The 25,023-nt window shown below is 40.4% G+C and overlaps 1 long non-coding RNA gene across 1 annotated transcript in view; it reads right to left on the minus strand.

Moving 5' to 3' along the window:
* The window catches only part of LOC114809117, a 47,909-nt gene that overhangs the window by 19,772 nt on the left and 3,114 nt on the right, over positions 1–25,023 (minus strand). Inside the window, exon 2 of the long non-coding RNA XR_003756873.2 lies at positions 3,464–3,549. This is a non-coding gene — a long non-coding RNA (uncharacterized LOC114809117). The remainder of the gene's footprint in view (positions 1–3,463; positions 3,550–25,023) is intronic.

Here is a 25,023-nt window from a genome sequence, read left to right on the forward strand (position 1 = left end):
CTGACATTTTTAAAAGTTGCAGACAGTGAACAAGCTGAGGCCAAAATTACATGAAATAATGACTAATAACAAAGGTTCACATTTGGTCAATTCAAGCACTCATTGACTAAATTTGCACTGGAGGTTATTAGGCAATAAAGTACCAAAATTAAGGGAAGAAATAGTGGGAAGAACATTAGATACTGCGGTTTAGACAGCCTTTCAAAGGGACTTCAGGATGTCTAGCTACAAGATGACATTTTGAAAGGAGAAATATTCCCTGACATGGATATATGCTTTCCCTTCTTTCTGGGGATCTTGTCTTCTTACAGAATTTACCTTTGGAAGCAAGGAGGCACTACAGCAGAATGGAAAGAACTTGGACCTGGAAGTCGGAAAACCAGATTTAATCCCAGATAAAGTACTGACCTTCTTGGTGACCTGAGGCAGGTCACCTAGGACCTCAGTTCCCTCTAAAAATGAGAATATCGTATCTACTCTCCCAATCTCTTATATTGGAGAAAGACCATCAGACCTGATTATCTTGTGTCTTCCCCTGTACCTAGGACATAATTTGTATTTAACAAATTCCAGTACTACATAATTTACCATACATATTATGCTCACCTTTCTAACCTGTGAGACTGTAACAGTCATGTTTCATAGTGTTGGCTCTGACATTAGATTTGATGAACTGAGGGAAATATTTTCTCTCCATCCTTTAAGGGTTTATCCACTCCCTATTTTCAGCATACTTCTCTTAGGATTCCATGGAATGCTACAAGCCTTTCACACTCCCACCCCATTGATGAAAACCCTTGATATGTGGGGACATTGAAGTGGGGAACTCCTTGAGCCACAGCAATGGGGCAAGGGTCAAAGGGACAACTGAACCAAAAGTAGGAGAGTCACTGATCATAGAAGAGTCAGGGTTGAATTCCTAGTGGTAAAAATTCCCAACCGAGAGGGCTTAAGGAAAATAATTCTGTGTCGTAACCACCATCCTCCTGTCCCCACCCCATGGGAAACGTCTCTGATTCAAAACTCTAAGTGATCTCCCTAAGGATCCTATCTTATTAATATTATTGAAGTAGTATGGCTTAGCGGAAAGAGCACAGCCTTGGGAGTCAGAGGTCATGGGTTCTAATCCTGGCTCCACTACTTATCAGCTCTGTGACTTTGGGCAAGTCGCTTAACTTCTCAGTGCCTCAGATACCTTGTCTGTAAAATGGGGATTAAGACTGTGAGCTCCACGTGGGACAAGCTGATAATATTGTATCTCCTTCAGTGCTTAGAACAGTGCTTGACACATAGTAAGCACTTAACAAATACCATCATTATTATTATTATTAATACCTACATTGACAGGGAGAGGGAACCCCATGATCCTAGAGAGACCTCTAGCCTTGGACCATTCCTCTGCCTCCTGAGGTTTTCCTTGCTTAATTGCAGCTTGGGCAAAATATTTACATTGTTTAGTGTGTAGTACTTGGGAGAATACAGCATAAGTACCATGCATTCCTGACCCTCAAGGAGCTCACAGTCAAAAGGGGAATAGATACAGACAAAAATCACCCTCCTTAACCTACATCCCTTGGGAATTTCTTCCCACCAGGCTCTTGCAACATCCCCCAATGTGCTCCAGATATTTCCTCCTTCTCCAGTGCAGCCCACATACCACAGAGGAATGGAACAGGGTAAGAAGGTGAAAAGTAGTTTCATATGCATCTGCGCAGCGGTAAAGTGCTATCCACATCCAATTCAAATGCTGTTTGCCATTTTTCAAGGCACAAAACTGGAGCGCTACAAGGAAAGCAGTTTCTTTTGCATTGATTCCAAACTAATTCTAGGGTTATATTAAAAAAAAATGCACCAATAAACAGTAAGCTTTATAAAATGCCCCATTATGTGATTTAGGATTATAGTAAGGTAATATTCTTGGAAATCAAAATGCAACATTTATGCTTTATTGCTCAGAAACTCATAATTTGTCTACCTTGGGGTTTTAAAAAAGTCAATTCTTTAATGAACAAGAAGCCCTGCTAATGTTGTATTATCTCTCTATGCCTGTGAGGTGCCAAGCTATTTTATTAATCTTAGACTGCATTACATTATTTAAAACTTTGGATCCTCACTTTATTAAAACTAATAATCCAGTCAGGAAAAAGAAAAGCCAATTGCTTCCATCACTTTAAAGTAACACTTGCTCATATTAACCCTCTTCTTGCTATTTTCTTTCCTTACTGCAAACTTCTGCCTACAAAGACCATTAATCTGCTTAGTAACCGAAAAGAAATTTATCTTTTTTCACTCACAGAGGGATAACTACATGCCACGAGTGGCAGAAATATAGGAATCTATTCTACTTATGTTTATAACTATTTCCATGCTTTGATTTGTTTGAAGATGCTTTCCTTACTCATTCTATCATCGTCAGAAAAGCACCATGGCCTAATGGATAGAGCACGAGCCTGGGAGTCAGAATGACCTGGCTTTTAAATCCAGCTCTGCCACTTGTCTGCTGTGTGATATTGGGCAAGTCAGTTCCTTCTCTGTGCTTCAGTTACTTCATCTGTAAATGAGGATTATGACTGTAAAAACTCTGTGGGACAGGGACTGTGTGCAACCCAATTAGCTTGTATTACCCCTTAGTATTGTATTTACCCCTTAGTACCCCTTGTATTTACCACTTAGTACAGTGCCTGGCACATAGTAAGTGCTTAACAAATACCACATTTGTTATTATTATTATATTATCTCTTTTCCAAAGTGAAGTTATATGAATTTGGAGTTCCCCTACTTAAGTTTTAAAGAAAAGTGGATTTGCAAGGCATGGGGTTTAAAAATGAAGAAGGGACGAATGAATCAATAAAAATAGTTATTCTAATCCTGGTCAAACTTTCTTCTTCTCACTGATAACAAATGAAAGGATAATGCTCTTTTTCACTCTTCTTGGAGGCCTTGCTAAAATGATGTTTACTGCATATTAACAGATGTGGTGATGATAATACCGAAAAATAGCATCTTTTGTGTGAGAATTTGTCACAGAACAAAGTTTTTTGTAAACCACCAACCATCTCCTTCTAGATCAGAGATAGCTTGATACATTTGTTCTATGTCTTAAACCTCTTATATTCAATAATAATAGTAATGGTATTTGTTCATTCAGTCGTATTTATTCAATCACATTTATTGAGCTCTTACTGTGTGCCAGCTACTCTACTAAGTGCTGACACTGTACTAAAGAAGACTTACATGGTCTCAATCTATTTTAATATTGTCTTGATACACCTCATAAGAACCATCTTAGTCTTCTAAGTAAAGTGTCATATAAATATTATTTGGTGATGAATGAAGGAGTCATGAGAGGTGCTAATTTAGGCAGGTTGGATCAGAAAAAATTTGTTAATTTTATAATGAAAATGATAATAGTATTTAGTATGTATTTAGCAATAAAGTGGAATACTTATACACATGTACTTACAGAGATAACCTTTGAGTTTTCTGTTTCAGGAGGAGTCATGTTTATTCTTTGCAGAAGGTCTGAATGAAAAGCAAACCATTCTGAACCTGAAAAAAAATACAGAAACCTAAACTTGATAAGAAAAATGATCACTCAACCTGTGCTGTCTGGAGTTATTTCATTTGTTAATCATAATGACAAGGCATTTTTCATTACTTCTCTCACCATATTTTACTGTAATCATTATTATTTACTGTAATATTAATTCCATAATTATTCTTTCCTGTTGAAATGATTTTATTTTTCTCACAACGTTATTGGAAGTTAATGCAAGCATTGAAACCTCATTTTTCTTTTCAGCTAAGTTTCCCAGAGAATAAAAGAAAGGAAGCTGAACTCTCATAGAATCATTAATTGGGATTAGGTAAATATATTGTCAGCCTAAAGATACCACATGAGGATTTAATGACACAGGTCTTTACATTCAGGACACAAGCAACTCTGAGAAGGTTAAGTGATAAAAACTACACAGTAAACAGGAAACAGTGTCTCTGAAGATGAGCAAAAAGAAAAAACTAGGTAGCGATAAGTCTCTGCCAGCATAAAGTGCGGATAGTAGAAGCAACCATTTCTTCCTATACCTTCCCTTAAAAATTAGTCTTGACCATGGAAAGAGGGACAGCAATTAAACCAAAAATGATTCATTGCACAACAGTTGTCAGTAAAATGGGACTTCCTACTCTCAAAGGGTACCTGAATAGAAATACAGAACAATCTATATTTAAGGCTATTTTACTGGGCAACAGTATGAATCAATCAATATACGGCAGGCAAAGCACTATCTAAGTGCTTGGAAGAGTACAATATAGTAGAATTGGTGGACATGTTCCCTGCACACATGGAGCTTATTGTAAAAAGCAGCTATAGAAAATGAAACCAATGTGCAAGATGACAAAAAGGAAAAGCTAAGCTAGACCTAAATGTTTATTGTTCACATTAATTCATTCATTCAATTGTATTTATTGAGTACTTACTGTGTGCAAGGCACTGTACAAAGTGCTTATATTTCCACAGATATACAGACTCAATGCATACAAAAACTACAATGCATACACAAGCAAATGTCCCTCAAGTGTGTATGTTCATGGGAGGGGGTACATATATAGGTGTGAATTGCCTAAGGTATGTGTGAATAGGATTTGGAGAAAATATATCAATGAAAATATATCCACTGTGAATCCAAAACAACTCGATGGCACTTGATAACAATAATAATAATAATAATGTGTGAATGGATTACAGACATCCCTTGGTGTATCTGGTTTTCCTCCACAGAGTTGAAAGGGTTGATTTATGACCTGCTAATAAACCATATTCTCTGATTGTTTCCTACAAAGGATCTGATTGGTTAGAACAACTGCCAGTATTGTGACTCAGTGAAATTATAGTAGGACATAGAGGCTGAGAGAGAGTCAGAGAGAATGTTTCTGAAAACTCTAAATCAGATCCTTTCCCATCCCCAGCTCCTTGCCCCAATCATACTCACCTCCTCCTGGCCTCCAACTGTGCATCCCAGTTGGTGCCTGACGTTGTTGCCCCTTAACAGAGAAAAACCAATGGGGCTCTGTCCTGATTCCTCGGAAGGGGTCGTGCCAATCTGGGACATACCTCTCAGTAATATCCAGCCCTCAGCCACTGCTCCTCCCAGGGACAGAAAGGAAGTGGAGGTGGGGCTCCAGGAGTGGTAATGTTAGTGGAGGGAAACAGAGAGGCCACTTTGAGAGATGTAGAAGCTGAGCTACCAGGTCCCACTTCCTTGGCTCTGCTCCCTTATCACTTTAAGGGGAATTGCAGTTTAAACCACTTAGATAATAACTGAGGCAGAGATAAAATGTGACAGCTTATTGGCTCTTCCTGGAGGACTTCATCAAATAAATGGTCATAGCTGAAATGACAACAACCCTTCTTAGAACCCTCACAAGTCACCGTGTGGAGCAAGCCAATCAGTGAGATTGCTCTGAAACAAGACTTATCAGCTAGGAAGTATGGAAGAGAGTGGGAATGCAGAAATGAAAAGAGATACAGGGAAAGAGATAGGACTCTCTCTTGCATTTCCAGGCTCTTTCCATCTAGGTGATTATGTCTCATTTCTAGAGAATTCAAAGACATGTAAGCCTCTCAATCCTGGGACATGTAGTCCCCAGGCAGCAGAGACTGCAACAATGGGCTTCCTTCTGCTTTGTAAGTCCCAGTGACTACAGTTCTAGATCTAATAAAGAAGTAAAACTATCTACTACCATGTTCTTCCAACAAAAAGTTCTTAAACCTAATATAGGCATAATAGCAACATTTATGTAATTAAAATTTATTTAATGTCTGTCTCCCCTTCTAGACTGTAAGCTTGTTGTGGGCAGAGAACTTCTACCATTTCTGCTATATTGTACCCTATCAAGTGCTTAGTTCAGTGTTCTCCACACTATATGCTCTCAATACATATGATTGATTGAACTAGAGCTTTTAAGATCTAGAAAAGATGGGAGAAGTTTTAAGTATGTTTGAGGTTTTCAATAATTTGGTTCCTGCAGCATTATAGATCTTAATTCTGAATTTCTCATTTGATTTCAAAAAGTGGTTATCGCTCCTTTTTTATATAAATAATAATCACATATGAATTCCAGAAATGGAAGTTAGCTACAAAGCATACATGATCTTGGCAGTGAGTGGTTGGTCTGCCTGTGAAATGAAGATTATCCTCATCCTACCTGTAATACTGCATTAAGTCTAAAGTATTCTAGGGGACTGTAAAATATGCATATCTCATGGCTACATGTATTATGAAAATGGAATAATTGATTTTAATAATTTTTGAAATAAACTTTAATAAATCCCCACTATTTATTAATTTGAATGGTTGAGCCTTTTGTCTATTTTCTAAACCAAACCTCTTTATGGGGGAATGTATTCTACTCAGAATTTCTATTCTAATTGGCAATAGTGCATGAGAAGTCCCTTTTAAACCTAAATCCTTTCCCCAGACCTACATCTTTAGAATAACATTTTGCTTACCAATGGGAAAGAGTGGGTAAGAATCTCTGAGGTGCTCAAATGCTAGATGCCATCCTTTTTCTATCACTTGAAAGAGACTACAGGAATGTAAAAGTCCTGGTATGGAGGGTAGATGAGGGAGCAGTCCTCCGTCATTGGGACAGGTGCCTGGTGCCTTTGAGGCCTCAGTCCCCCTACCAAACCATCACTGTGGTGCCTAATCTTTGTCTCTCTTGAGTGAGGGACAAAAAGCAAGGAAGTCCAGGGATCTTTTTGTTACTTGACTGAAAATGGGCATGGGAGAGAAGGTTGAGAAATCACAATGCTACCTTGGAGAATCTTGCTAATTACTTAAATGTTTTTAGATTTAAATGTTCATTTGCTGTGTCTGACTCTTCTCCTCTCCCCCCACCCCCAATATGGGAAGCTCATTATGGACAATAGATGTCTTGAATTCAATTATGTGTATTTCCAACAATACAGTATACACAATTCCAGTATAGAACAATAGTGATATTTTATAATTGCTATAAAAAATTATAAAATTCTAAAGGTTTGTTTCTGATCCTTCCACTATCTTTCAAGATACAGAACAAGAGAATGACAGCACATATAAATCTTTGTGGCTAGAGGATTTGGTTTACACCCAGGAAGTAAGAAATCACTGAACTTTATTAGAATACAACAAGGTTCACCACAGTGGATCAAATTGATGGCCACATTGCTGAAGAGTTATAAATGAGGCTCAACATCCAACATCCAATATTTAAGACACCAAGGAAGATAAAGAATCATGTACAAGATACCTTGAATCTATCCCAGTGCTTAGAACAGTGCTTGTCACATAGTAAGTGTTTAACAAATAGCCTCCTCCCCCACCAAAAAAAAGATATAATCAAATGTTCCACTTGGCCCCCAAAAGCCATAACTAATGTAAACTCCCAAACCAGACAAGATCAATTTCAGGATTTAATAGTAATACAAATGGGAAAGATCACAAAAGAGAATAAATAGATTAGGTTTGCAAGGTAGTGTTTATAGGCTCTGAAGTTCAAGAATGCCAAGCTAGCTGAATCCAGCAATCAATAAATTTTATTTCATTAAGCTCCTTCTCCCTGCTCAAAGCAACAGAGTTGGTAAACATGTTTCCTGCTTATAAGGAGCTTGAAGACTAATGGAAGAGAAACACATTAAAATAAATTGAGGACATGTATAAAAATGTGTCAGAGGATGAGAGTGGGCTGCATATCAAGTGCTAAAGAGTCCAAATCTAAGTGCATAGGCAGTGTAGAAGTGAAATGGAGTAAGGGGACTAAGGGCTTAGACAGGGAAGGTCTTTTAGAGAAGATGTGATTTTAATTAAGGCTTTGCAGGTTGGGAGAGTGATGGTCTGTTGTATATGAAGGGGAGGGAGTTTCAGGCCAGAGGGAGTAAATGGGCAAGGGGTTGACAGCAAGATAGATGAGATCGAGGTACAGGAAGTAAGTTGAGGCAGTGAAGCATGTGGGCTGGCTTGTAGTAGAAAATCAGTGAGGTAAGAGGCAAGAGATAAGGCCAAGGTGTTTGAGTGTTTTAAAACCAGTGGTAAGGATTTCTGTTTGATATAGAGGTGTTTGGACAAGTACTGGAGTTCTTGAGAGTTGACAGACTGAAATTTTTTTAGAAAAAGGACCTGGGCAATAGAGTGAAGTATTCCCTGGAATGGGGACACACAAGGGACAGAGTTCTGTAAGGAGGCTGATGCAAAAGGTCAAGATGGGAAATGAAAGATGCTTGGGTCAGCATAGTGGTAGTTTGGTTGGAGAGGAAAGGGCAAGTTATAGCAGTGCTGTTTAAGAAGAATCGACAGGATTTGGGGGCAGATCAACATGCATAGGTTGACAGAGAGATGAATTTAGGATAATGTTGAAGTTACAGGCTTGTGAGCTAGGGAGGTTAGTGGCATTTTCTAAAGTGATGAGAAGGTCATGGGGAGGGCAGGGTTTGGGTGGGAAGATGTTTTGGACAAGTTTAGTTTGTAGTGCTGGCAGTACGTACAGATAGAGATGCCCTGAAGTCAGGAAGAAATATGAGATCCAGGTCTGGAGAGGGAAACTTGAGAATCATCTATAGAAATGATAGCTGAAGCCATGGGAATGAATGAGTTATCTAAGGGAATGGAGAAGGTCTGCTTGAAATTCTGATTACCACAAATTTAGGCCACCTACTGCCTCAGGGCTTTGTTGAGAAACAGTTAGATTAAAATCATCCATGGATCAAAGTCATATAACAAATTAACCCACGCTAACCTCCTTTTCATCCCTGGTATAGCTTAGTTCGTGAGAAATACATTACCACATGCAGATCCTTCTAGCTGGATATCAGGGAAATAAAAGCAGAGATGCACCACGATCAATTCTTAGCCAACTTCCATATGTATCACTTCCTTTACTCAGCCCTATTTTACAATATTGCCCCAAAAGCCAGTCCCTTCCCAGAATATTCCACTGACACTAAACTTGGGCAGAGAATGGGGATAACCTCTGATAGAACTGAGCAAGCCTGTAGGCTTATTTCTAATAACTGCTTCTCCCCATTCGCTGCTCCATCAGGATACCACATCCAATTTTTCAAATCAAATTTCTCTAAAACATTTGAAACTATCTTCATTTCAAACTTTCTATGTATATAAAATGATCCTTCACAGTCTGACACAACCTAATATCATTGAGCAAATGTTAGAACTAAGTAAATATTGTCGAGTGTTAATATAAGTTGAAAATGAACCAACTTTCTTAACCCACATAATTTCTTAACATTAATCAAACTACTGGTGCTCTCAGTAGAATAGTTCACAATTCTTTTAAAAACAAAATATACATAAGGTGTTATTTTTTTCTGTTTTATCTTTGTTCTGGTTATCACAGAATCAAGGTGTGCTTTGAGAACAGCAGCATATATTCACAAGGTAAGCAAGATTCCATATACTTTGGGGCAGTTTGTCTCCAAAACACCTGAGCCATTTCTTATTTTACTTAATACCTTGCTTAACATTTCCTAATACTGCTTCTTTTCTTTTGTTTAAATCTAACCTCTTTGGTGTCTCTGAGGATATTTTTTAGCTTAGAATGTCCCTTTCCTTCAAATGGCTCCCCAAAGTTTAGCATAATGGATTATATCTTCTAATTCTTTAATTCACATGGACACATCTATCAGTCCCTTCAGTCAAAAATATACTGACTAGAATGTGGTCCTCTATTACATTCTAAGCATATCCCCTTCAGAGAAGTTGTGATATACTGATTATCACTTAAGTAGGGGTAATAGTGAATCTGTCTTGCCACTATATTTGGAGAGTGATTTAACTAAAGTCTTTTATGTGGCAATGCAGATTTTGCATTAAATCAATGAATGAAAAATGCAGATTTTGTAAGTCACAACTTCTCTGTGCTTCAGTTTCCTCAGTTTCCTTGTGTTGTTCCTATTGGCAAGACTTTAACTTATTGTACAAATCAAACTTATCTTCAAGAAGACCATCTACTGCAGAAATTATCCTTGTGAACATTAATCACCTCTGACAGTTTCTCTCTCTTCCTCCTACTCCACTTTCTCTCCCTTCCTCTCTCTGTGCATCTTTCCCTTCTATTTTGATCTTTAATTGTGTGCAATATTGGTACACATTTAAATTTTGCCTAGGATCTTTCTTCATTTTCATCTTTGCAGGTTCTGGTATGGCACAGCTCCTCATCACTCTGGCTTACTGTTATTAATACACTGTTTCTGGAATTCCTAATGTCCCAATCCTCACCTCTTCCTTCAACCTGAGGCTCTAGGAAGGGACTCTGGTAGTGAGGTACTAATGGTCATTTGAGTATTCCTGTTTTCCCTGTTTGCCAGATGACCTGGAGGCTGATGGTAGGAAGTATTGGGAGGGGCAGACAGATACACAATCAAGGAACATATTGATGACTGGGACAGGTATTTCTCTAAAAGTATGCAGTTGCCTGTAGTGATCAGCTTCCCATCTTTCCAGAGAACATAGAAATGCCCTCAAGATGTCAGCTTGTTCTGTGTTTAAATAAAGCTTACTGTCCTTGGTAAGAGTACCAAACAGGTTTCTTACTCCTGCAGATGGGTCTCACTATCCTAGGTGGCTTGTTTGTTCCTCACACCTAATGCCACCTTTTGAGGAGGAATTGGAAAAAAACTGCACATCTTGGTGGAAATACTGTTCCTCATGGAGCAGTCTCTAGGATTAATTTCTCTTAGCATTGAGACACATTGCAGAAAGTTACTCAGGGACAGCAGGCTTGACCTTTGCTCGAGCATGAGCTTGAGGAGACCGTTCTCATTAATTATCAGTTGATCCATAATATTTATTGAGCACTTGCTATGTGCACAGAATGATACTAACCTCTTGTACAATATCATAGAGTTAGTAAATTGACTGCTGCCAGTGAGGAGCTTTCAGTCTTCATCATGGACTACAACTAGGGTATTCTAATTCCTAGTCTAACTCGGGTCTTCTATTACATAGTCTCATGCTCAATGATTACACAGCCTTCCTGTTTTGGACTGAAGTGCCCCGGTGGGGATCTCCCCAGGATCAGCCAGTGATTTGATATGGGGGCTACTCTGTAGGGGGACAGGCACATTCTATAGGTCATTTCCCAACACCGAAGGACATGAAAACCTCCTATTGTCCTTGAGGAATCTCACAAATCAGGAATTAGTCCAGCCAGGCCAAATCCCTGGACCAGGGTAGAATGCCTGGTTGTGAGAAACCTGAGCCCTGCGCTCCTTCTCAATGTTTTCTCTTCAGAGTATCTCAATAAATCCTTCTCAATGGTTGCATTTTTGGGGGCATGAGATTGTGCAAGCTACTGAGCAGCCCTCTGAGCTGCTAACTCTTTCTTTCCTGACAAAATGAGGCTGCTTCAAGGTAAAAAAAAAAATCTGAGAACAGGGGTGGTGAAAATGTACATTCTTGGCAGTTAAAGGGGATGTGTGCTATACATCCCAATGTCTTGTCTTGTCTAGGGAAAGAGACCTCAATCCTAGCAGCAGTAGCAGCATCTTAATGGCTTTGAACTGTGAAGTAGTACATAAGGTGACATGTTTCCGTGACCTGTGGAACTCTGCCAAGGAACAACATTGAAAATAACAAAAAATGTATGTTCTTGTTCCTGTTCTGTTCCCTTTAGGAAAATACAGTGGACACAGGAAATGAAATGGCACCTATCAGTGACATTTGATAGGTGCCATTTTTAAACTACATAAATGTACATATGTATATCTATGTATTTTTTTCAATTATATTGTACTCCAACTATTCAATGATTTTATCCTAATGTAATAGTACAACTTCTTGTTAAGTTCTATTCCTCCTACTAAAGTGTGCAAATCATATTTCTCTGTCTGTTTCTTCAATTAAATTATAAGCACCTTGTAGTAGGGAATGCATCTTCATTCATTCAGTTGTATTTCTTGAGCACTTACTATATGCAGAGCAATGTACTAAGCATTTGGAAGGTAAAATGCAGCAATAGAGAGAGACAATCCTTGCCCACCCCTATATTACAGTTTAGAAGAGGAGAGACAGACATCAAAAACAAGTAAACAGACATCAAGATAAATAAGTAGAATTACAGATATGTACATATATACACAAGTATTGAGGAGCAGGGAGAGGTGGGTAGAGTGAAGGGAGCAAGTCGGGATGATGCAGAGGGGAGGGGAAGCTGAGTAAAAGTGAGGCTTAGTCTGAGAAGGCCTCTTGGAGGAGGTGAGCCTTCAGAAGGGCTCTGAAGAGAGGAAATGTGAGTCTTTGGCAAGTTTGAGGAGGGAGGGCATTCCAGGCGAGAGGTAGGACATGGGTCAGGGATCGATGGTGGGAAAGGTGAGAAAAAGGCACAGTGAGAAGGTTAGCACCAGAGGAGTGGAGTGTGTGGGCTGGGATATAGAAAGAGAGAAGGGAGATAAGGTAAGAAGGGGCAAGGTGATGGAGATCTTTGAAACCAATAATGAGGAGTTTTGCTTGATATGGAGGTTGATGGGCAACTACTGAAGATTTTTGAGGAGGGAAGTGACATGCCCAGAACATTTCTGTAGAAAAGAATCCCGGCAGCTGAATGATGTATGGACTGAAGTCGGGAGAAACAGGAGGTTGGGAGGTCTCAAAGGAGGCTGATGCAGTAATTCAGTCAGGATAGAAAGAGTGATTGTACTAACATGGTCAGTAGTTTGGATGGAGAGGAAAGGGAAGATCTTGGCGATGTTGTGAAGATGAGACCAGCAGGCTCTGGTGATGGATTGAAAATGTGGGGTGAATGAGAGAGCAGAGTCAAGGATGACACCAAGGTTGCAGGCTTTTGAGACAGGAAAGATGGTAGAGCCGTCCACAGTGACAGAAAAGTCAGGAAGAAGACAGGGTTTTGGAGGGAAGATAAGGAACTCTGTCTTGGACATGTTGATTGTTAGGTGGCGGGAGGACATCTAAGTAGAGATGTCCTGAAGGCAGGAGGAGATACGATCCTGGAAGGAGGGAGAGAGAACACAGGAGAAGATATAGATTTGGGTATCACCCACGTAGAGATGATAGTTGAAGCCATGGGAGCGAATGAGTTCTCTGAGGGAGGGAGTGTAGATGGAGAATAGAAGGGGACCAAGAACTGACGCTTGAGGGCCCCCCTACAGTTAGGGGATGGGAGGGGGAGGAGAAGCCCACAAAAGTGACAGAATGAATGGCCAGAGAGATGAGGAGAGTCAGGAGAGGATGGAGTCAGTGAAGCCAAGGTTGGATAATGTGTTGAGGAGAAGGGGATGGTCCACAGTGTCAAAGGCAGCTGAGAGGTTGAGGAGGATTTTATGAGTAGGCGTTGTTGGATTTGGCAAGAAAGAGGATATTGGTGACCTTTGAGAGGATGGTTTCAGTGGAGTGGAGGGGCAGAAGCCAGGTTGGTGGGGGTCCAGGAGAGAGTTGGAGGAGAGGAATTTGAGGCAGCGAGTGTAGATGACTCACTCCAGGAGTTTGGAAAGGAAGGGTAGGAGAGAGATGGGGTGATAACTGGAGGGGGGCTGTGGGGTCAAGGGAGGGTTTTTTTTTAGAATGGGGAAAACATGAGCATGTTTGAGGCAGAGAGGAAGAAGCCTTTGGAGAGTGAGTGGTTGAAGATGGAAGTTAAGGAAAGAAGGAGGGAAGGGGTGAGAGTTTTTTATAACATGGGATCGAATGGGGTTCAATGCACATGTGGAGAATGTAGCACTTGAGGAGGCAGGAGATCTACTCTGAAGATACTGCTGGGAAAATGGGAAAGTTGAAAGGGGGGCCGAGAGGAGGGGGATTGAGAGGGGGAAGGGGTAATTTTGGGAGCTCAGACCTGAATGTGTTAATTTTCCTAATGAAGTAGGTGGCCAGTTAGTTGGAGGTGAGGGATGGGGGAGGGGGAGGAAGGGGGGCTTGAGGAAGGAGTTAAATGTCAGGAACAACTGACGAGGGTGATGGGCATGGTGTCAATAAAGGAAAAGAAATAGCTTTGCTGTGCAGAGGATAGGGCAAAGTTAAGGCATGAAAAGACAAACTTGAAGTGGACAAGTTTGGCCTGATGTTTAGATTTCTGCCAGCAGCATTCAGAGGCTCAAGCATAAGAGCGAAGGAAGCAGACAGTGGAGGTGATCCAGGGCTGTGGTTTAATGGTGAGAGAGTAATGAAGGGATAGGGAAATGAGTGAGTTGAGTAGAGAGGGTGGAGTTGAGAGCATCAAGAGTGGGTAGAATGGCTATGAAGGCTAGTGGGGAGTGATGCACTGAGAGAGATGGATGGGGTTGAGAGAGTGGAGGTCTCTGTGGAGGAAATAGTACACATCTATGTGGAGGAGGAGTGTGTGAGAGGAAGCAAGGGAGAAGTTTCTGTTCAGAGAGAAGGATTTCAGATTTGGTGAGGGTGGAGATTGTGCAGCAGTGTCTTGCTTCTCTTTTTCTCTCACACCTGCTTAGTTCACAATAGGCACTCCGAAAATATGACTGGATGCTGACTGATTTACTTCTGCTCTGGAGTTTGCCAGGGCTCAGCTTTAAAACTTGTTGGCTAGACCGGGGCTTTTTCCAGAATTCAAAACTTCCTGGTACTTTCTTCCCCTGTGGGGGTGCTGACAAGTTCTGAGTCAAGGGAGAAGAGAATCAGGAATCCCAGGCTTGGTGGAGGCAAATGAGATTCCATCTCCCACCAAATCCCCTCTACCATATCCCTTACCCAAGCCCCCAGAAAGAGAGTTCCCTATCTTGGGGAGAAGTATCAATATGCATATTTCTTGGCTCCTGACACCTCTCCCAATGAAAATAAAGTGTTTGTTAGTAATAATAAAAATGAATTTGTTAAGTACTTGCTATATGCCAGGCACTGTAGTCCCTGAGACATTTGGAGAAAGATTCATTTGAAACACGAATGTCTGGGAGCAGAACAGTGCCTTTCTCCAAAAGTCATAGCTTCCTTTTCAAAAATGACTTACTGAATTCATAAGGTGAGAAGGTTGCAAAGTTCATTTTGCTGATTACTCAGTAAAAACAGATGATGAGCTTAGAAATTCTGTGAAAGGCTAGCTATACTAATTTTTAAGAATTCCTAAATCCATCTGTCTCTACTTTCCCATGTAGACATGTGTTTATTAGTTAAAGATTAAAGTAGGAGTTGTGGTAATGCTCCTTCAAAATCTTTACATGAAATGAGGATGAGGGAAAGACACAATTCATATGGTAGAACCTCTGAAAACAAAGACTATATTTATGGAAGTGTTAACTGTGTCTGCACAGGGTGAAACCACACTTATTTTGACTTGATCTCACACCATCTGATTCAAACAGACCTTCTGTTTTTAAAAAAAAAAATAAAAATCAGTTTCCATTGTGGGTGTATTAACAATTAACAAGTTTTAAGGGAGAGCCAGAAATGTGTTTATAGACAGATGTTCACAGCATTTTCCAGAGTCACTTGAAGACAAAATCTGAGGCATATATAGGCTTCGTGAAGCAGAGTATCAGATCATTCTCTTAAATGTTGAGGTTAAAAGAGGAGCTATAGTTTGATTAGAGTCTATATTTTAACTTGATAGAGGAAGAAAAGTATCATGTGATATGCAAATATCAGCACTAACATCCACCTAAAAGAGCCCCCAAAACTGGTAGGGATATGGAGAACAAAGATGAATAATAAATCTGAATATATTTCTATAGTCACATAATAATTCCAAAGTCAAAAATACCTAGAAGGTGTGTTTAAACAAAACAACAAACCAAACCCCTGAACTTGTCCTATAAAAAGTGAAGCATCCTTCTAGAGTTTGGAACTTTGGTTAGAAATAAAAGTATTGCGCCTGCATTTTACAGTATCGTACATCCATGTCTAAGTGGCAATAGTATACTAATTAGGACAAAAATCGGAACAATAATGATAGACATATGGGTAATAAATGGTTACATCACCTAGACCTGCTAGAATTCTTTCCTAGACTATAGAGGGAGTTGAAACCTGAGCATCACAAGAAATATATCTCTTTGATTATTTAAAATAGGCAGACATGGATATATTACAGATTAGTCATGAATCAATTAATCAATCAATGGTATTTGTTGAGTACTTTCTGTATGCAAGGCACTGTACTCAGTACTTGGAAGAGTATACTATAACAGAGTCAGTAGACATGGTCTCTGGCCACAGTGAATTTACCTGAAAAATGGCCAAAGCTACTGGACTTGATGGATGACACATGGAGATCTTCCAACAGGGAAGGAATACTCTGTTTTCTTGCTCACACAGTCTCTTTTCAACATAAGGAACACTAAATAATTATTAATATCTCTACCCTATTGTCCCTTCCTATACACTTAATCCTACTCCCTAAGCATTTAGGTACTCAACCCAACCCCGCAGTACTTAGGTATATATCCTTATATTCAGTTATTTCCCCTACTTGTAATTTATTTTAATATCTGCCTCTCCAGCTAGATTGTAAGCTTCTTGAGGGCAGGGATCTTGTTTACTAACTCTATTGTATCTCTCTCTACAATCAGTGGTATGTGCAGATCACTGTACTAAGCTCTTGGGAGACTAAAATTAAACAGAGTTCATTCATTCATTTATTTATTGAACACAAGCATTTGTTATATGCCATGCACATTTATTTATTGTGCACAGGGTGAGAGCTGGTAGATACATTACCTACCCAAAAGGAGCTTATAATTTAGAGGATAGACAGGCATTTAAATAAATGATGGATATTTACTTAAATGCTGTGGAGCTGAGGTTGGGGTGGATTGCAAATGCTTAAAGGGTAGAGATCCAAATGCATAGGTGAGGAAGAAGGGAGAGAGAGGAGGGGAAATGGGGGGGTTGGTCTGGGAAGGCCTCTTGGAGAAGATATGATTTTAGTAAGGTTTTGCAAGTGGGGAGAGTGGTGGTCTGTCACCCAAGGAAGAGGACAGAGTTCCAGACCAGAGGGAGTACGTGGGCTAGCAGTTGGCAGTGAGATAGATGCGATACAGGTATAGTGAGTAAATTGGCATTAGAGGAGCAAAGTGTACAGACTGGGTCATAGTAGGAAATCTTCAAGGTGAGGTAGGAAGGTGCAAGCTGATTGAGTGCTTTATAGATAATGGAAAGGAGTTTCTGTTTAATGCAGGGTTGGATAGGTTCTTGATGAGTGGGAAGACATAGACTGAACATTTTTTAGAAAAATGATCTGGGTAGCAGAATGAAATAAGGACTACAGTGGGGAAAGACAGGAGCCTGGGAGTTCAGGGAAGAGGCTGATGCAGTAGTCAAGGTGGGATACGATAAGCTCCTAGATCAAGGTAGTTGCAGTTTGGCTTGTTGTGGCCAGATAATGTGTCTACCCACTCGATGGTACTGTACTCTCCGAAGTATGAGGGCTGGGTTTTAGAAGGAAAGGAGTAAGGTGAAGTAGAGGGGGCAAGGTGGTGGAGTACTTTAAAACCAATGGTGAAAAAATTTTTTTGATGCAGAGGTGGATAGGCAACCACTGGAGTTTTTGAGAAATAGGGGGGACATGCCCTGAATATTTTTGTAGAAAATGATCCAGGCAGCAGAGTAAAGTATGGCCTGGAGAGGGGAGAGACAGGAGGTTGGGAGGTCAGCGAGGAGGCTGATGCAGTAATCCAGGTAGGATAGGCTGACCAATTATATTAACGTGGAAGCAGTTTGGATAGAGAGGAAAGGGCAGATTTTAACAATGTTGTGAAGGTGGGATCAACAGGATTTAGTGATAGATTGAATATGTGGGTTGAATGAGAGAGAGGAGTCAAAGATATGGGCTTATGAGGCAGGAAGGGATGGGAAAGTCAGGGAGAGAGCAGGGTTTGGGTGGGAAGAAAGGAGTTCAGTTTTGGACATGTTAGGCTTGAGGTGATGGGAGAACATCACAGAAAAGATGTCGTGAATGCAAGAAGAAATGAGAGACTGCAGAGAAGGAGAGAGAGTTTAGGGCTGGAGATGTAGATTTGGGTATCATCCTCATTGAGGTGATAGTTGAAGTCATGAGAGCGGAGGAGTTCTCCAAGGGAATGGGTGTAAATAGAGAATAGAAGGGAACCCAGAACTGAAGCTTGCGGGACACCCCCTACCCCAGTTAGGGGGTGGAAGGCAGAGGAGACCATGAAGCCCACGAAGGAGATTGAGAATGAATGGCCAGAGAGATGAGGAGAATCAGGAGAGGATAGAGTCGGTGAAACCAAAGTTGGATAACATTTCCAGGAGAAGAGGGTGGTCCACAGTGTTAAAGACATCTGAGAGGTCTAGGAGGATTAGAATGGAGTAGGAGGCCATTGGATCTGGCAAACCTTTATTGAATGATACCTCAACAGTCCAATATATCATTGCTAGATGCCCAAATAGATGAAGAAGGGAGACAGTGTGACCTAGTAGGAAGATTGTAAGACAGAGTCAGAATACCCAGGATCTAGTCCCAACACCACTAACCTTTTGGCTGTGTGACCCTTGGACACATCTTAAATCTTTGTGCCTCAGTTTCCCCATATGAAAATTTGTTATAAAATACTTGCACTTTTCCCCTCTTAGACTATGAGTCTCATGTGGTGAGGGCACTGTCCGGCAGCTTGGCATACTGGATAAAGCACAGGCCTGGGAGTCACAAGGTCATGGGTTCTAATCCTGGCTTTGCCACATGTCTGTGTGACCTTTGGGTAGATCTTAAATCTCTGGGCAAGTCACTTCACTGCTCTGTGCCTAATTTACCTTATCTGTAAAATGGGAATTGAGACTGAGCCCCACATGGGAAAAGGACTGTGTCCAACTTGATTTGCTTGTATCCATTCCAGTGCTCAGAATAGTAACTGGCACATAGCAAGTGCTTAAGAAATTCCATAATTATTATTATTATTAAAGGATGAGCTAACAAGGAACAAAACCAGCTTGTTCTAGTGGAAAGAGCATGGGCCTGGGAGACCTAGGATCTGGGTGAAGCACCATGGCCTAGTGGATAGAGCATGGGCCTGGGAGTCAGAAGGACCTGGGTTCTAATTTCGACTGTCACTTGTCTGTGTGTGACTTAGGCAATTACTTAATTTCTCTGTGCCTCAGTTACCTCATGTGGAAAATGGGACCGTGACCAACCTATTTAGTTTTTAATCTACCCCCTTGCTTAGAACAGTGCTTGACACATAGTAAACTGGCATGCAAAGTCAGGAAGCATTCCATATTTTACATATTATGCTATTTAATTAATGTGTATATATAACTATAATTCTATTTATCTATTTTGATGCTATTGATGCTTGTCTACTTGTTTTGTTGACTGTCTCCCCCTTCTAGACTGTGAGCCCATTTTTGGGAAGGACCTGTCTCTATCTGTTACCGATGTACTTTCCAAGCACTTAGTACAGTGCTCTGCACACCGTAAGTGTTCAATACGATTGAATGAAATACCATCATTATTATTATTCTAATTCCATAACTACCACTTGTCTACTGTGTGACCGTGGGCAAGGCTGTCAATTTCTCTGTGCCTTAGTTACCACTTCTATTAAATGGAGATTAAGACTGTGAGGTCCCTATGGGACATGGACTGTGTCCAACCTTATATACCGCCCAGCTTTTAGAGCAGTGCCTGGCAAATGGTAAGCACTTAAATACCATTGAAATCAAAGTCCCCAAGCACTTAAGTACAATGCTCTGCACATATTAAGGACTTAGTAAATGCCACTGATTGATTGACTGATAAATATAACAGAACATAAAAAAATAGATTTTTGGATTGAATATGAGGGTTGACAGAGAGGAGTCAAGGATAACACCAAGATTATGGGCTTGAGAGACAGGAAGGATGGTGGTGCCACCTACAGTGACAGAGATTTCTTGTCTTTCCCTTCCTTTGTCACCCATATCAATCCACCTCTACCACTTACTACCGGTACTAGTCAATCACCTACCATCCCCTCCTCCCGACGCCCCTAGACCCCATCTCCAACAGTTTGAACAATTTTGATCCCTTTCTCAGATTCCCTCCCTCCTTCTCCATGCCTACACTGATCTTTGGGAACTTCGATATCCCCAAAGATGTTCCTGAAGACCCTTCCCCTGTCTGCTTTCTATCATTCCTGAGATCCAGTGACCTCCTACTCCACCTCACCTTGCCTACTAATTTGGACATCCTTTCTATATCATCATCCGTAGTCACTGTACAATTTCTATCCTCACCCCATTATACAGCTGTTCATTATATAACCGTATTTTTGAGAACACATTCTGTAAAATCCCAGTTCACTAATGAATGACACAAGGTACATTTGAATCATCTATCTCATTTATTTTAGTGTCTGTCTTCCCTGCTATAGTGTATGTTCTTTGAAGGCAGGGTTTATTTACAGTAATTCTATTGTACTTAGTGCTTAGCTCTAAGTTCTCATTTACTGCCCAACCACTTAGTGCTCTGCACATGGTATAATGCAATAAAATACTATTAATAGTTTGCCAACAAAACATCTGCAATCATGAGTAAGCTTCATCCTGCTGACTTTCCTGTTGCACTTACTCTACCGAGGGCTTATGAACAAGAATTAATCAGTGGTTTTTATTGAGTCTTTCCTATTTGCAGATGATCAATCACTGGCATTTAACAAGAGCAAAGCTTAGCTACTTCTTAGAACAATAAGAGAACAATACAGTTGGTAGACATGAGTCTTGACTGCAAGGAGCTAAGGCAAGGAGTGGCAGAGTAGACATTAAATAAATTACAAATAGGGGAAGCAAGGGAATGTAAGACTATGTACCTCAGTGCTGTGGAGGTAGGATAAGTACTTAATTACTTAGGGAAAGAGGATTAAAGTGAACAGGTGATACATTAGGGGAAGAAAACAGAGTGAGCAGATGAGAGATTAGTCAGGGAAGACTTGGTAGAAGAGAAGTAGTGTGGCCAAATGAAAGAGCACAGGCTTGGGAGTTAGAGGATCTGGGTTCTAATTTCAGCTCCACCACTTGTTTACTGTATGACTTCACTTCTGTGTGCTTCAGTACAGTTGAGGTACTGGAGGTACTCCTCCCTCCAATTTAGACTGTGAGCCCCACAAGGGACAAAGACTGCATCTGACCTGATTGATTTGTATCTACTCCAGCACTTAGAATGGTGTTTGACACATAGTAAGGGATTAATAAATATTAAAGAGTGACAATTTTTTTAAGGTTGAATTGTGAAGAGAGGTGGCCTGTCTCATATGAAGGAGGTTGAATGGGGATAATACCATTTTAAAAGTCAGATCTTATCTTTGGAAGCCCCACTCACTGTTCAATAGAGAAGATCCTGAAATTGACTGTGGCAGGAAATGTGCTAATATCAAGGATTCTAAGGCTAGAAGGTTTGGATCCAGAAAATGAACTGCCTCATGGAGCTATTTCAGGAGAAAGATACATACATCTACCCAAAACCATCTGCTTGTTCCCACTCTGCTTCATGTGGGCCATGTAGAAAGGCAATATAGAGCAATAAAAAAAAACTGATTTGGATCAGATAGCACAGTAAGGCTGGAAAATATAAACACAGCCTTAATTTGCCCTACTGTTTGCACATTAGTTGTCAATTCCAAAACATAATCCATCACTGTTATGTGTCCCTCCTTGCTCCTGACATCCCTGAATAGGCTTGAGAGGATATTCTCTTGTATGTAAATATTCTCAACTGCTGCTTTATGTTTTGGGGTCAAAAATAAACACAAAATTATCTTCAGAGACAGCTTTTTAATATTTCTCTATTTACAATAATACCTGAAAGTCTTATGCCACCTTGCTCTTTCCAAAACCCTCAAAAAAATTAACTACTCTATAATTCCTAAATGATTTCTCAGCAGCAATAGTAGTGATGCTAGTTAGAGTTATTTTAATGTGATTGATGGAGAAACTGCTGCAAAGTTTTTCTGGAAATTTTCTAGTTCACATGATGTTATCAAAGAAATGTCCAGTTCCAATCATTGCAGAAAAAGTGAAAGAAAAATACAGTACTTAAAATACAAATTAATTTGGGAAAAACATGACTCAGTCATTTAAAAAAAATCAAAAGCATAATAATAATAATAGCAGTTGTTAAGCGAATACTATGTGCAAAGCACTGTTCTAAGTGCTGGGGGTGCTACAAGGTGATCAGGTTGTCCCCTGTGGGGCTCACAGTCTTGATCCCCATTTTACAGAGGAGGCAACTGAGGCACAAAGAAGTTAAGTGACTTGCCCAAAGTCACAGCTGACAAGTGGGGGAGCTGGGATTCAAACTCATGACCTCTGACTCCCAAGCCCGTGCTCTTTCCACTAAGCTATGCTGTTTCTCAAACATCCCTCCAGAGAACAAAAATAGTCCTTGCTATCTATAAATTATTATAAAGTCTGATTTTTATAGGTAAAACCTCCTTTCATTTTAATAATAAATTTAATAAATTAAGTGTGATTTAGTGTATGATGGAATAACACTGATATGTTGCCATGGAGATGGCCCTTTGATATGAGAAATGATAGAGAATTAAGATGAAAATATTTTTTGTCACAGAGATAAAAACATGCAGAGAAGGGAGAAAGGAAAAAAGCAATGAACAAAAATAACATGTATACCAACAGAGACTTACTGTGTCCCCTAAGCTCAAAATTAACTAAAAGGACAAGTAGATAATTTAGCTAGAGCAAATAGTTCATCTTTCATTTCTTCCTATGTAGAAAAGCATGTGCCTCCTGGAATGGCACAGAATAGGAGCTGCCCAACCCAGATGACTGCCCTGGAGGCACAGAGCTGAGAAGATGTGCAGAGCAGCAACTGAACAGTCTGTGTGGTGCCGCAGACCAACAATAAGCCTAAAGAAGACATGGCTTGAATGAGCTTGCCTTCCTCACTCAACCAGCAGGTACAGTCTGCCCTGTACTAGGCTCTGTAGAATCTCAGTGGATTCAAATTGCATTGCTAGGACACAGAGCGGTCCCACCAAAGGCCCCTGGAAACTGGAAGTTTGAGGAGTATGAGGCAAGTGGCTAAGGATCGACATATTTTGGAGTATTTGGCCAGGACCAAAGTTGTGGCAGAGAAAGGTGAATATAACAAGAGAAAAGGGAGATAAATGAAAGGAGAAAAGGATACCAAAGGCAGGAGATGGAAAATGGGCAAAAGGAGAGGGAACAGAGAAGCATAGAGAGAAAAAGGAAGGAGACAGCAAAAGGGAGTGAAATGAATAGAGGGAAATGTGTTTTATCTGCCACTGACGCCCATTGCTCACTGTTGCTGCTGGGATTGGATCGAAAAAAAGCTATATTTCTGTTTCCTAGAGTGCTTTGGTGAGGGCTCTTACCCAGTGTAATGGGACTTCTGATGATACAGGCTGGACAGCTACTATTGGTGGAAGAATCCCGGCGAAGTAATGTGTTCTACTGGAAAGGGAACAGGATTAAGTTAGGAGACCTATGTTCTAATGCCAGCTCTGCCACTTGGGTAAGTCACTTCAGTTCTCTGTGTCTCAGATTTCCTATATATAAAGGGGGATTAAGTACTGACCTTCCTTTCCCATAGACTGTGAGCCCCATGTGGGACAGGGACTAAATTTGATATGATTTTATTGTCTATACCCTAGTGCTTGGGAGAGTGCTTGGCATGTAGTAAGTGATCAATTGCTACTATTATTACTTCTCCAGCATGGCATGGCTATATTTAGATAGGGTGCTCTCCATGTTCAAAATTGACACTGCTGACTGTGTGGTCCCATCCATGTATATGAATGTGGCTGAAGAAACCCACGGTTGATGCACGACAAGATTAAAGTCCAATGGACTTGATCTTCTGATGAGCCAGGATTGAGGATGGTGCAAGGAGGAAATGTTTAGCACATCTTTTGTAGTTCCTCCCCGTTTCATTCTGGGAAGCAGCATGACCTAGTGGAGAAAGTCCAAGTCTTGGAGTCAGAGGGCCTGGGTTCTAATTCTGTCTGTCATTTGCCAACTTCTTTGGACCTCAGTTTTATCAATTATAAAATGCAGATTCAATTACCTGTTCTCCCTTCTACTTAGACTGTGAGCCCAGTGTGGGACAGGAACAGTGTCCAATCTTATTAATGGGTATCTATTACCTTCACACTTAGAATAATTCTTGATACATAGTAAATGCTTAATAAATATACTCTTAATAATTATTATTATTCAGTGTATCATTAAATAGGGCTGCTCAGACAGCCACAGTACAACCTCACATTTCGCGCCTTTAATGTCAAAGTCGATTCACCTGTGCTGGACAGTGACAGCATGGGAAAGAATCAAAAGTGGATGATCAAGTGATCAAAATGTTGATTAAAGACAATGGCAGAGACTCAAGTTTTTACTACACGGAAGAAGGCAATGGTAAGCCACTTCCAAATCTATAACAAGAAAACCCTATGGATACACATAACAGAATTATCTTATGACAGAAAATGGAACCTTCTGAAAAGGCTGTGTCCATGGAGTCTCTATGGGTCATAAGCCACTTGACAGCATTTGAAGAAGAAGAACAATGCCAATTTACTCACAATACCTTGATCTCATCTCTCAGCACTAAAACCTTGCTCACATCATCCCTCTATCCTTGGAACTCCATCCCCCTTCTTATCTGACAGACCATCTCTCCCCATTTTCAGAGCCCTAACTGAACTGATATCTCCCCCAAGAAATCTTCCCTAACTTCACCCTTCCTTTCTTCATTGCCTATGCACCTGGGCCTGTACTCCTTAATAATTAATAATAATAACTGTGGTATTTATTAAGTGCTTACTATGTTCCAAGCACTGTACTAAGTGCTGGGGTAGATACAAGATAATAGCGTTCCATATGGGGCTCACAGTCTAAGTAGGAGGGAGAACAGGTATTCAACTTCCATTTTGTGGATGAGGGAACTGAGACAGTGAGATGCTAAATGACTTGCCCAAGGACACACAGCAGACAAGCTGCAGAGCTGGTAATAGAGCACAGGTCCTCTGACTCCCAAACCTGTGCTCATGCTACTAGACCACACTATTTCTTATTTACTTTTGTTACTCTC

This window comes from Ornithorhynchus anatinus, chromosome 2 (genome assembly GCF_004115215.2).
Source record: "Ornithorhynchus anatinus isolate Pmale09 chromosome 2, mOrnAna1.pri.v4, whole genome shotgun sequence".
Lineage (NCBI taxonomy): Eukaryota > Metazoa > Chordata > Mammalia > Monotremata > Ornithorhynchidae > Ornithorhynchus > Ornithorhynchus anatinus.